Source organism: Triticum urartu, unplaced genomic scaffold (genome assembly GCF_003073215.2).
Source record: "Triticum urartu cultivar G1812 unplaced genomic scaffold, Tu2.1 TuUngrouped_contig_4982, whole genome shotgun sequence".
NCBI lineage: Eukaryota > Viridiplantae > Streptophyta > Magnoliopsida > Poales > Poaceae > Triticum > Triticum urartu.
In genome coordinates, this window is record NW_024115617.1 from 1 (window position 1) to 10,726 (window position 10,726).

General features: G+C 43.7%; 1 pseudogene; it reads right to left on the minus strand.

Moving 5' to 3' along the window:
* Positions 1-1,357: 1,357 nt before the first annotated feature.
* LOC125528601 lies at positions 1,358-2,447 on the minus strand (annotated as a pseudogene).
* Between the last annotated feature and the right edge of the window lie 8,279 nt (positions 2,448-10,726).

Here is a 10,726-nt window from a genome sequence, read left to right on the forward strand (position 1 = left end):
TATTGTAAGATATTCCGTGGAGTTTCAGGTCATTCCGAGAACTTTTGTTTTCTACACATAAAACAACATCATGGCAATTCTGCTGAAAACAGCGTCAGTCCGGGTTAGTTCCATTGAAATCATACAAGTTAGAGTCCAAAACAAGGGCAAAAGTGTTTGGAAAAGTAGATACGACGGAGACGTAACAGTCGTCGTCATCGACAACAGCGACGACGCGCCGCCGCCGCCAGTCCGCCATGGCGACGCCGGGTCCAGCAGGGGCGCCCTCGTCAAGGAGGAGAAGGCCGACGACGAGGATGGCGATGACGACGGCGACTACTCGGTGTTCAGCAAGTTTCTTTTAGATTAGTTTATTATATATTTGCTATGTAATGAAAATCGGCGAACTTTGTCCAAATATATGCCCAAGTTGGCCGAAATTTGTCGTGTTTAGCCGAACTTCGCCGAACTGTGCCGAAATTTGCTATACTTTTTTTATTTAATCGCGCCTGGGGGCCACCTCGGGGCCGGCGGCTGGGGACCAACTCGCCCCCAGGCCCATTTTTTGCGCCGGCTCACCCCCAGACGGCGATTTTAGGCGCTCCCTGGGGGGCCAACGGCTGGAGATGCTCCTACTGTGTTGTTTGAACCCATCGTATAACATCTACTTACACATGGTATGAGTAAGAGAACACCGTGGAATCTAAACACCGTGAGAGATCTAAGGAGGATTTAATGAAAGACCACAATAGAGGCATATGGAGGTGGTGGCTACACCAACAGGCATAAGCTGTGGGAGGTGATTGTAGGCAATGGATGACGGGAGCAGTGCTTGGGATTAATGCAAGAAGAGGTAAGGCAGCGAGAGCAGCATGAGAGAGACGATGGCAAGAGAACGAAACCGAAGGTGGAGGAGATATTCTTTCGGTACTATGTCAAAGAGGCATACGGGTGGGACATCAGGCGCCTATTGATATATTGATATTACAAGTTGATCTAGATAGTAATAACTTGAGCCCACCAGTTTAACAGCTCGTATTTTACGATTAACATGGTAATTTCCAGGGAGTTTCTAGTTAGTATACGTATAGATAGATAGATAGATAGATGTAATATCTAAGTTTTAATTAGATGTGCTTTTAGCAAATTTGTTGTCAAAAACATTACTCCCTCTAATTCATATTAACTGTAGCTCAAACGAAATCTAGCACCGAAATACATTTAGATACATCCTTTTCAGCGACAACTAATATGGATTGGAGGGAGTACTAATCTTAAAGTTGTCGAGGGATCACACTTATATATATACACTAATATGTGCGGGAATAGTTGCGAGAGAGCATGATATACCACTCCCCATAATCCATACACACGTATATATTAATATTGATTATTATTATTATTTAGGAGATCACATTATCCATACACGCGTACATATTGGCGACCGTACTATACCAGATGCACATGTGAGCGGCAGCACGCACGCTTGCAGCTGGCTTATTGCAGGGACGCCGAAATTAAGAGTGCTTAAGCAAAGACATGCGTGCCTGCGGCATGATATTCTCTATCGATCTTATTGGTGTCTATAGGATAGATCGACGTTGCGAAGGTTGCATGCATGATTACTTAGTTGCTCTATCGATCTTATTAGTTGCAGTAGCTGTTGTGGACAGGCATCCTGTACTCCTGCTTCCCGCCGTAGCCGGGCTGCTTCTGCTCGCGGTGGCGCGGCCCCCCGCGGCCCCACCCCCCCCCGCCCCTGCCAGGCCGGCCTCAATCTGGTGCTTCCGGGCGTGCGCTGGGTCCTTCTTCGCCTCATACCCCTCGTACTGTACCACACGAAAGGATCATTCATCTTGAAGATTAGATGTGTTAACTGGAGTAGTATTAGTATGTAATGTGGAGCTAGAGTAATTAAGTAATCACCAGGGCGAAGCCACCGGCGGCGAGGGCGCCGGCCTCGCCGACGCGCTCCCTGTTCTTGTGCTGCGTCACCTCCTTCTTGTAGTACCCCTGGCCCTGCTCGCCTCCGCCGAAGGACTCGGTGGTGGTGGTGTACGCCATGGTCCCGCCGTTGTTCTGCCCGTAGCCGTGGCCCTGCCCATGCCCGGGCCTCATGGAGTCGAAGGACTCGTCGGTGGTGGTGGTGTACACGGTCCTGCCACCGCCGCCGCCGCCATGCCCGTACATGCTGGAGTCGACGCCAGTGGTGTTGGAGTACATGTTGGTCCCGCCATTGCCATAGCTCTGACCGTGGCCGTAGCCGGCACCATGGCCGAGCTTCGCAGCATCGTAGCACTCCTCGGTGGTGGTGGAGTACACGGTCTTGCCGCCGTCGAAGGACTCCTCGGTGTTGGAGTAGGACATGGGCCTGCCGCCGGTGTAGTAGGCCGCCATTCTATGAGCAGATGGTGAGCTAAGCTAGCTAGTGTGCTGGATACTGGTACGTGTTGATGGTTGCTTGCTTGGCTGTCACAAATGTGCCGTGGAAGGGGTGTATTTATAGCGTGGCGATTGGTGTAAGTGACAGCGACGATGGACGGTGGAGATGAATTGGAGAGCAAATATGATTCATCGTCACCTCTATTATTGAAATCTCAATTTGTGACTACAGTTGAGCATCATTTTGTCGCTGCCGACAGGTTTTATATACATAGCCTTGATCTGCAAAATTACTAAGATTCGCCTCATCAAGTTGTTGCCCCTGTTTTGGGAAAGGAGTATGCGATAATTCGACAACTGGGAGCATTTTTTAGCAGCACTCAGTAAAGTTATTCTTCTTTCCGCTCCTTTCAACAGAGCATCCATATCTCTATCTCTAGTACCAAATGAAAATGTGCTGATTTATAGTGACTCTCTTTCTCGTCACATATGGTTCTTATTAACAGTTCAGCTGATGAGTAAGAGCAACTCTTAATTAATAAAAGGGCGTGTCTAGAACTCAGTCGACTGAGACTTAACGAAGTCTCAGTCGAGTGACGTCAACATGTTTTTTTGCTACAAGCGGCACGGCTGGATGCTACAAACGGCGACGAAAAATGTTGTGATGATATTACCAGCAATACCAAACAGTCCAGGGGCCAGACGCCAGGGTCCCTGGCGTCTGGGTCCAGACGTCGGGAGCCCTGGCGTCTGACCCTGGAGTTCGAGAAGGACTCTTGCCTTTCGGGTGAAACCGACTTTGTGGAGGCTTTTACTCCAAGTTTCGACCCCAAGGCTCAACATATAAATAGAGGGGCAGGGCTAGCACCCAAGATATATCAAGAAACACCAAACCGTGTGCCTGCTACCCTGTCCCCTCTAGTTTATCCTCCGTCATAGTTTTCGTAGTGCTTAGGCAAAGCCCTGCAGAGATTGTTCTTCACCAACACCGTCACCACGCCGTCGTGCTGCCGGAACTCATCTACTACTTCGCCCCTCTTGCTGGATCGAGAAGGCGAGGACATCATCGAGCTGAATGTGTGCTGAACACGGAGGTGCCGTACGTTCGGTACTTGATTGTTGGGGAACGTTGCAGAAAACAAAAATTTTCCTACGGTTTCACCAAGATCCATCTAGGAGTTCATCTAGCAACGAGTGATAGGATTGCATCTACATACCTTTGTAGATCACGCGCGGAAGCCCCTCTCGTTGCTATGCATCACCATGATCCTGCGTGTGCGTAGGATTTTTTTTTGAAATTACTACGTTCCCCAACATCAACTGGAGGCCACAAAGGAGCGATTCACAGAGCAGATGATGGTGTACCGTGCGAGCGTTTGCGATGGTACGTGCGCTCGTATGCCAAGACAACCACGACAAGAAAATGTCCTGAACAGAAGATAATGTTTCATACAGGGCACACACTTTGTACACGGGCTCATGTGAGAGGGTGACGCTAGGCATGGATTACCAGAACGCACGACGGTGTTCGATGCGACCACATCTGGTTGTATGTGCATTCGTATGAGGAAGGGAAACCCACCAATTGATTTATTTTCGATGCCTGAGGTCAACGAGGTGTTTTCTAACTGATCATTTGCTTTATAATTGGTGTTGATTAGCTCTGAGACTCTCGTAGCCAATCTCTTTAGCAACTATGTTTTCTTTATTTCTTTTTGTATGTTGGCTATATGAACTATATTTGTATACTGAATCAATGTTTTTATTTCATGTGTTACTTTTGCAGGGCTCGGACCTTATGTGGTGACATTTATGGTATGGTGCCAACCATATAAAAGACCCACACAAGCCACCTGGTTGCTTGAATGTGATGAACTTAACCAACAAGTGGCGAGTAAAGTTTTCCAATAAGAACCTCGCTCAAATAAAATTTGTTTAGTAGTGAGTCTCACCTTAAGTGAGAACTTTTTTAAATTAGGCACGTAGGAGGTTGCACACTTGTGTTTTATATCTTGCCTCGCATGCACTCCAAACCTAGGAGCTACCGATTCTTCTGGACACAGTTTATTTACTTAAGCGAGGTGCTTAGGTGGTTGAACCTATCTTTTTAAGGCATATATTTTTATCACTTGTATTGCTAATCCTTTGTTCCACAAAAAACTGAAAAAACCACAAAAGCCCAAAATAATTTGTTTTCATCTAGTTCTTCTCTAGCAGGTTCTATCGAAGGGTAGCCGTCGGACCATAACAAGGAGATCACATGAAGCAAGGTCCACATCTATTAAAACATAGGTCATATGCACCCCAACGGTAAAAGTTTCTAACCCTTGTTTAGACATAAGCTTGGGGAGATAACCACTTCTCGCACTCTCTTTTAATAATTGGATTTTCTTTTCACTTTCGTAATATTCTCTTGTTTAGTATGAAAATTTCTAAGCGTGGGGAGGTTATATTTGCATGTGTATTGTCTTATCCAGTGCTCTTTATCATAATGTCTTCTTGCATTAGTGTGTCTACTGTTTTGACATGCTTGCTTTGCATTTATTTTACTTAGCACGTGGAAATCTTGATATCTTCGGAAAAACATTGCCATGTTATTTTATCAAAAACCCAATAAAGGAGTCCATTGAACTGTTGTCTTTCTTCACCTAATCACATAAGTTGGGGACTCTAGTGGTGGCTTGATTGGCGATTGAATGATGATAGAGGCTTTTTGCTGATGAACCCAACATCTTTGGTTGATCAGGGATGTGTAACAACGGTTAGCCCACCAAACCATCCCCTTGGTGTACTTAGCTTCTGAATCTTATGCAACATGACACCGCGATACTCTTGCGTAGTTTTTGATTTCTTTATGACAAAAGCAAGTTTCAAGCCTTTGCAATTCCATTCATCTTATATTGCTAGGCCTTATGGCATGGTGCATTGCCCACTCTCACATTGAGACTTGGATAATACTTCACAGGTACATACAATCCCCGTGGGAGGACTTTATTTTATTCTCCTACACATAAAACACCTCATCTCCACAAAACAACCACCATACCTACCTACATTGCATTTTCATAGTCATTCCAGGCATATCGCCATGCACTACCATCATTCTACATTACATGATTAGAGACATGTTTTTATTTGCATGCCTTACATCATCATAGTATTTCTAGCTTGATATTTTCATAGGTTCTCTGTTTTTATGTCCATGCTATGCCAGATCGTTGCACATACGTGTACACTACCATAGGCATCATTGTATAGAGTTTCTGTCATGATTTCAGTTTTCAGTTATGATTACATTCAGTTGAAGTGATTCATTGTAAAGTGTATCATTCATCATTGCAAGGTGTTCCTCCTACAAAATAAAAAGGAGGGAAGAGAGACATAATAAAAGATGCACCATGGGGGTGCCACAAAAAAAGAAAAAAAGAAAAAGAGCGGAAAGAAAAAGAAAAAGGTGAGGAAGTGCTACCTCTTGAGCACCGCGTTGCATTTCCTTGAAGAGGAAAGGATGATGCAGCAAAGTAGCGTAAGTATTTCCCTCAGTTTTTGAGAACCAAGGTATCAATCCAGTAGGAGGCTGCGCGCGAGTCCCTCGTACCTGCACAAAGCAAATAACTCCTCGCAACCAACACGATAAGGGGTTGTCAATCCCTTCACGGTCACTTACAAGAGTGAGATCGATAGATATGATAAGATAATATTTTTGGTATTTTTGTGATAAAGATGCAAAGTAAAAAAGCAACGGAAATAACTAAGTATTGAAAGATTAATATGATGAAGATAGACCCGGGGGCCATAGGTTTCACTAGTGGCTTCTCTCAAGAGCATAAGTATTTTACGGTGGGTGAACGAATTACTGTTGAGCAATTGAAAAAATTGAACTTAGTTATGAGAATATCTAGGTATGATCATGTATATAGGCATCACGTCCGACACAAGTAGACCGACTCCTGCGTGCATCTACTACTATTACTCCACTCATCGATCGCTATCCAGCATGCATCTAGAGTATTAAGTTCATGAAAACAGAGTAACACCTTAAGCAAGATGACATGATGTAGAGGGATAAATTCATGCAATATGATAAAAAACCCCATCTTGTTATCCTCGATGGCAACAATACAATACGTGCCTTGCTGCCCCTACTGTCACTGGGAAAGGACACCGCAAGATTGAACCCAAAGCTAAGCACTTCTCCCATTGCAAGAAAGATCAATCTAGTAGGCCAAACCAAACTGATAATTCAAAGAGACTTGCAAAGATAACCAATCATACATAAAAGAATTCAGAGAAGATTCAAATATTCTTCATAGGTAATCTTGATCATAAACCCACAATTCATGGGTCTCAACAAACACACTGCAAAAAGAAGATTACATCGAATAGATCTCCACAATAGAGGGGGAGAACATTGTATTGAGATCCAAAAAGAGAGAAGAAGCCATCTAGCTAATAACTATGGACCCGAAGGTCTGAGGTAAACTACTCACACTTCATCGGAGAGGCTATGGTGTTGATGTAGAAGCCCTTCGTGATGGATGCCCCCTCCAGCGGAGCTCCGGAACAACCTCGTGCCCTCCCTGTTGGTTGCTTGACATAGGGTCCAAGTCTCTTGGATCATGTTCGGTGAGAAAATCACGTTCCCGAAGGTTTCATTCTGTTTGGACTCCGTTGGATATTCCTTTTCTTCGAAACCCTAAAATAGGCAAAAAAACAGCAATTCTGGGATGGGCCTCCGGTTAATAGGTTAGTCCCAACAATAATATAAAAGTGAATAATAAAGCCCAATAATGTCCAAAACAGTAGATAATATAGCATGGAGCAATCAAAAATTATAGATACGTTGGAGACGTATCAGGAAGAGACAGCAGCAACACCATTATCATTTTTAGTATGCACTTGTGTTTCAAAGTAGCAACACTTCATGCATTGTAACATAGAAAGTTTCATGAGCTTCATATGTTTCATACTTGTGGGGAACCTACATTATTATAGGACTTGGATTGTATATTCTCATGATGGGCATCCTCAAAATCTTGAGTTCTTCATGAGCAAGCAAGTTGGATGCACCCCCAGTTAGTCCATAGGAGAGGTTTCATATATTCATAGCGCTATGTGCATCCTAGTTGCATGGCGATCCCTACTCCATGCGTTGCCATCAATCATAAGGCCTTCTCCACTGCCTAATGGTCAGCTGCGTTTATGCAACACTTTCTATGTTTTGGGCTTCTCAAAATCCCAACCATTATTACATTTTCCATTAAGTGCGAGCCATAGGCTTGCGGTCATTGCTGCGTAGGTAGTTGTGTGGGTGAATAACACAGACAAACAATATTTCTATTTGTACCTGGTATGCCCCAGGCTGGTATTTCTGAAGCGATCATTCATGCATGATTTCTTTTTTATATGATAGTCATTGCTATGTTCTTAGCATAATATGGACCTTCTCTCTAAACCTTTAGCAATGGGAATTTGGGCTCCACAAAAATTTTTTCCCCTTTCTTGACCTCCATGGCAATGGAACTAATTTAGGGGATAGCTTGTATTACTCCCTTGCTGTATAACTTTTTCATGCTTGCACGATGAAAATCGATATCACTTTTGGGGTTTGGTTTAATGTAAACTTAGAGTTGGTAGCAGTTAGCTTTTGGTAGTCAACCTTTTTACTCAAGGACGAGAAAGGTTTAAGCGTGAGGAGGTTCATGGCTCTATATTTTACATGCTTTAGAGCTCATTTGTTGCATGTTGTCTTCATATATCATGATCCCATTGAAGCAAATAGTGGTCAGTTATGGATGATTACCGGTATTTACAATTTTTCTTGTGAGCATTCCACATTTAGTATTTTATTTGGTTTTTATTAGTTTTCTTTGTGTTTCTTGTGTTTGTAGGTGTCTTGAAGCAATCTAGGACCAATCACGATGAAAGTATCAAACACGGGTTCAATACGAAGACACCTCAAGGGCCAGACTTCGCCATTTCAGAGGTCAGAAAAAGTTTTTTTTCAAAATTCTCCAAATCAAGATGTAAGACCAGAAATGAATTGGTGCCATTCATACGAATCCAACAATCCCAAGAACGTCAAATTTCGAGTTCGTATGAAGAAATGGGGGTCGTTTTACCAGAGAAGGACATAATGAAAGACGGCGTACCATACCTCTGTGGCTGGTCGTATGTCATCTAGCCAGCTTAGAAAGTTGCCTCTCCAGATTGGATTCTTCACCGATTTCGTCCCCAATTGTTCTAATGAGATCCTTAGCTCAAAATGAAGGGATTGGGAGTGGATAAGGCTCATCTTGAGCCCTTGGATGCATCACATCAACGGAAGAGACTGAGGAGGCATCCTTTATATGCACCTCCATACCCTAGCCACCACAGTTAATCGTCTCCATCATCTCATTCATCCAAAACACTACTCCATTGTTGCTCCACCACCAGAGAAGGAGGGGCAACATCAAGCAAAGAAGGAGGAGGCTCCGCCACCATGGGCACCGGCACGGATTGCGCCGACGCCGTCACCAGTGCAGCCCCCATCATCATCATCGGCGTTGCCGCCACCATTATCACCATCACCACCGTGCCTTCTCCCTTCACCGGCTTGATGTTGTCTTGTAACTTGTCCCTAGCCTTCATGTCTTTGTTTGAGTTGTTGTACTAGTTCTTGGGATATGGTTGAACCCTATATGATACCTGATGAGATGAAATATCTTCTATTCATGATTGGAGTTAGTAGCCTTCATGAATGTTGAGAGGAGCGCCCGCTCACACTATTGCCTTGTTGTCGTGAAGTATATTACTATCAGTGTGAGGGTTGGGGATGTTGGGATATTTCGAGGTGACAGTAAAATCCTCGATTCCTCGCCATTGCAATTGACAGGGGATAAACAGAGAACCCTTAGAGAGGTTGCGTCCATGAAAAAACCCTTAATTATCGTAGTGGTAACCTAGAAGGAGACACTACGGTTTTGGCTTACGTGGCATGAAGTCTACTAGAGTAGAACATGTTGTGTACCCGGCTCTGCCCACTTATGCATTTGACCAGTGAGTAGAGGACATGGTAGTTCATATTAGTGGTAGTGATTCTGGAACCCCAGAGAACGCTTTACAACTCAAGCACCATCTCTACTAACGTAGCATATCAGTATTCATGTTTTCACCTTCTTGTTCGTAGTGTAGTAAACACCTTTTAGCTAGTTTCCCTACCAACTTATGAAAGAATTCCTTATTTAACACTATCTTAAATTTCGTTTCCTTATTTGACACCGAAAAACTTTTTCTTCCCTATCTAGCAACGAGTCTAAATTTTATGCCTTTTATGACATTTTTGTCCATTTTGAGCCTAAATAACACCGGAAAAGACTATTTTACCCTTCATGTGGTATGTGTGTGTGCATGGCAGTAGCACACACGTAGCATCAGTGCGAGGACAATAGCACACACGTAGCAGCACATACACATGTATCAACAAGCTAGTTATTTATTTCCCGCTTACTCACGGCCCCGCGGTCTCCTTAACTATCTCCCTGCATGCATGGGATTCCTTTCCATCTCACGCGAGAATGATATTTTCTCCGGCAGAACTCCCAACTGCATGCATAATTTATTTTCGGATCTGCCCGATGATTGCATGCGTGAAAATTGGAGAAGAGATGAAATCACCACGCTGCATTGGTGGGGCCTTTTGTTAGTCAATCCATTCATGGGCCTTTTTTATCTTTACCGTAGACCGACTAGGGCAAAAATTAAGGAGTCAGATAGGTAGAACAAATACACCTAATACCTTTTGGAAATGCATAAACACGCATGCACGGAACAGCATGCGCGCCCACACACACATGCTCCTACACACCCACTAGCAAACACACATGTACCCATGCAGTAGCAGACACACACGCACACACACAAACACTCAGCAGTAGAACACACGTACATGTACACGCGCACACACGTAACAGCACACGCGCGCACATAAACATACCACTTGAGGGCAAAAGAGTCTTTTCAGGTGTCATTTTGGCTCAAAATGGACAAAAGTGTTATAAAAGGCATAAAATTTAGACTTGTTGTTAGATAGGGAAGAAATTATTTGTGGATGTCAAATAGGGCATACAATTTAGACACGATATTAAATAAGAAATTCTCTCCCAACTTCTAGAGTATACTATTTCCATACTCCGGTTTGGGCGCTTACGTTACTGCATTAAGGGACAGCATAGTTGTGGGGTTTGTGGTTCCTACCTACGGGTTCGACACTTTACTTATCAAGAAAGTGCTACAACAGTCCTATGCACTTGCAGGACATCTTGTATATATATATATATATATATGATGAAATCTAAGAATTACAAAACCCATTAGTCATACA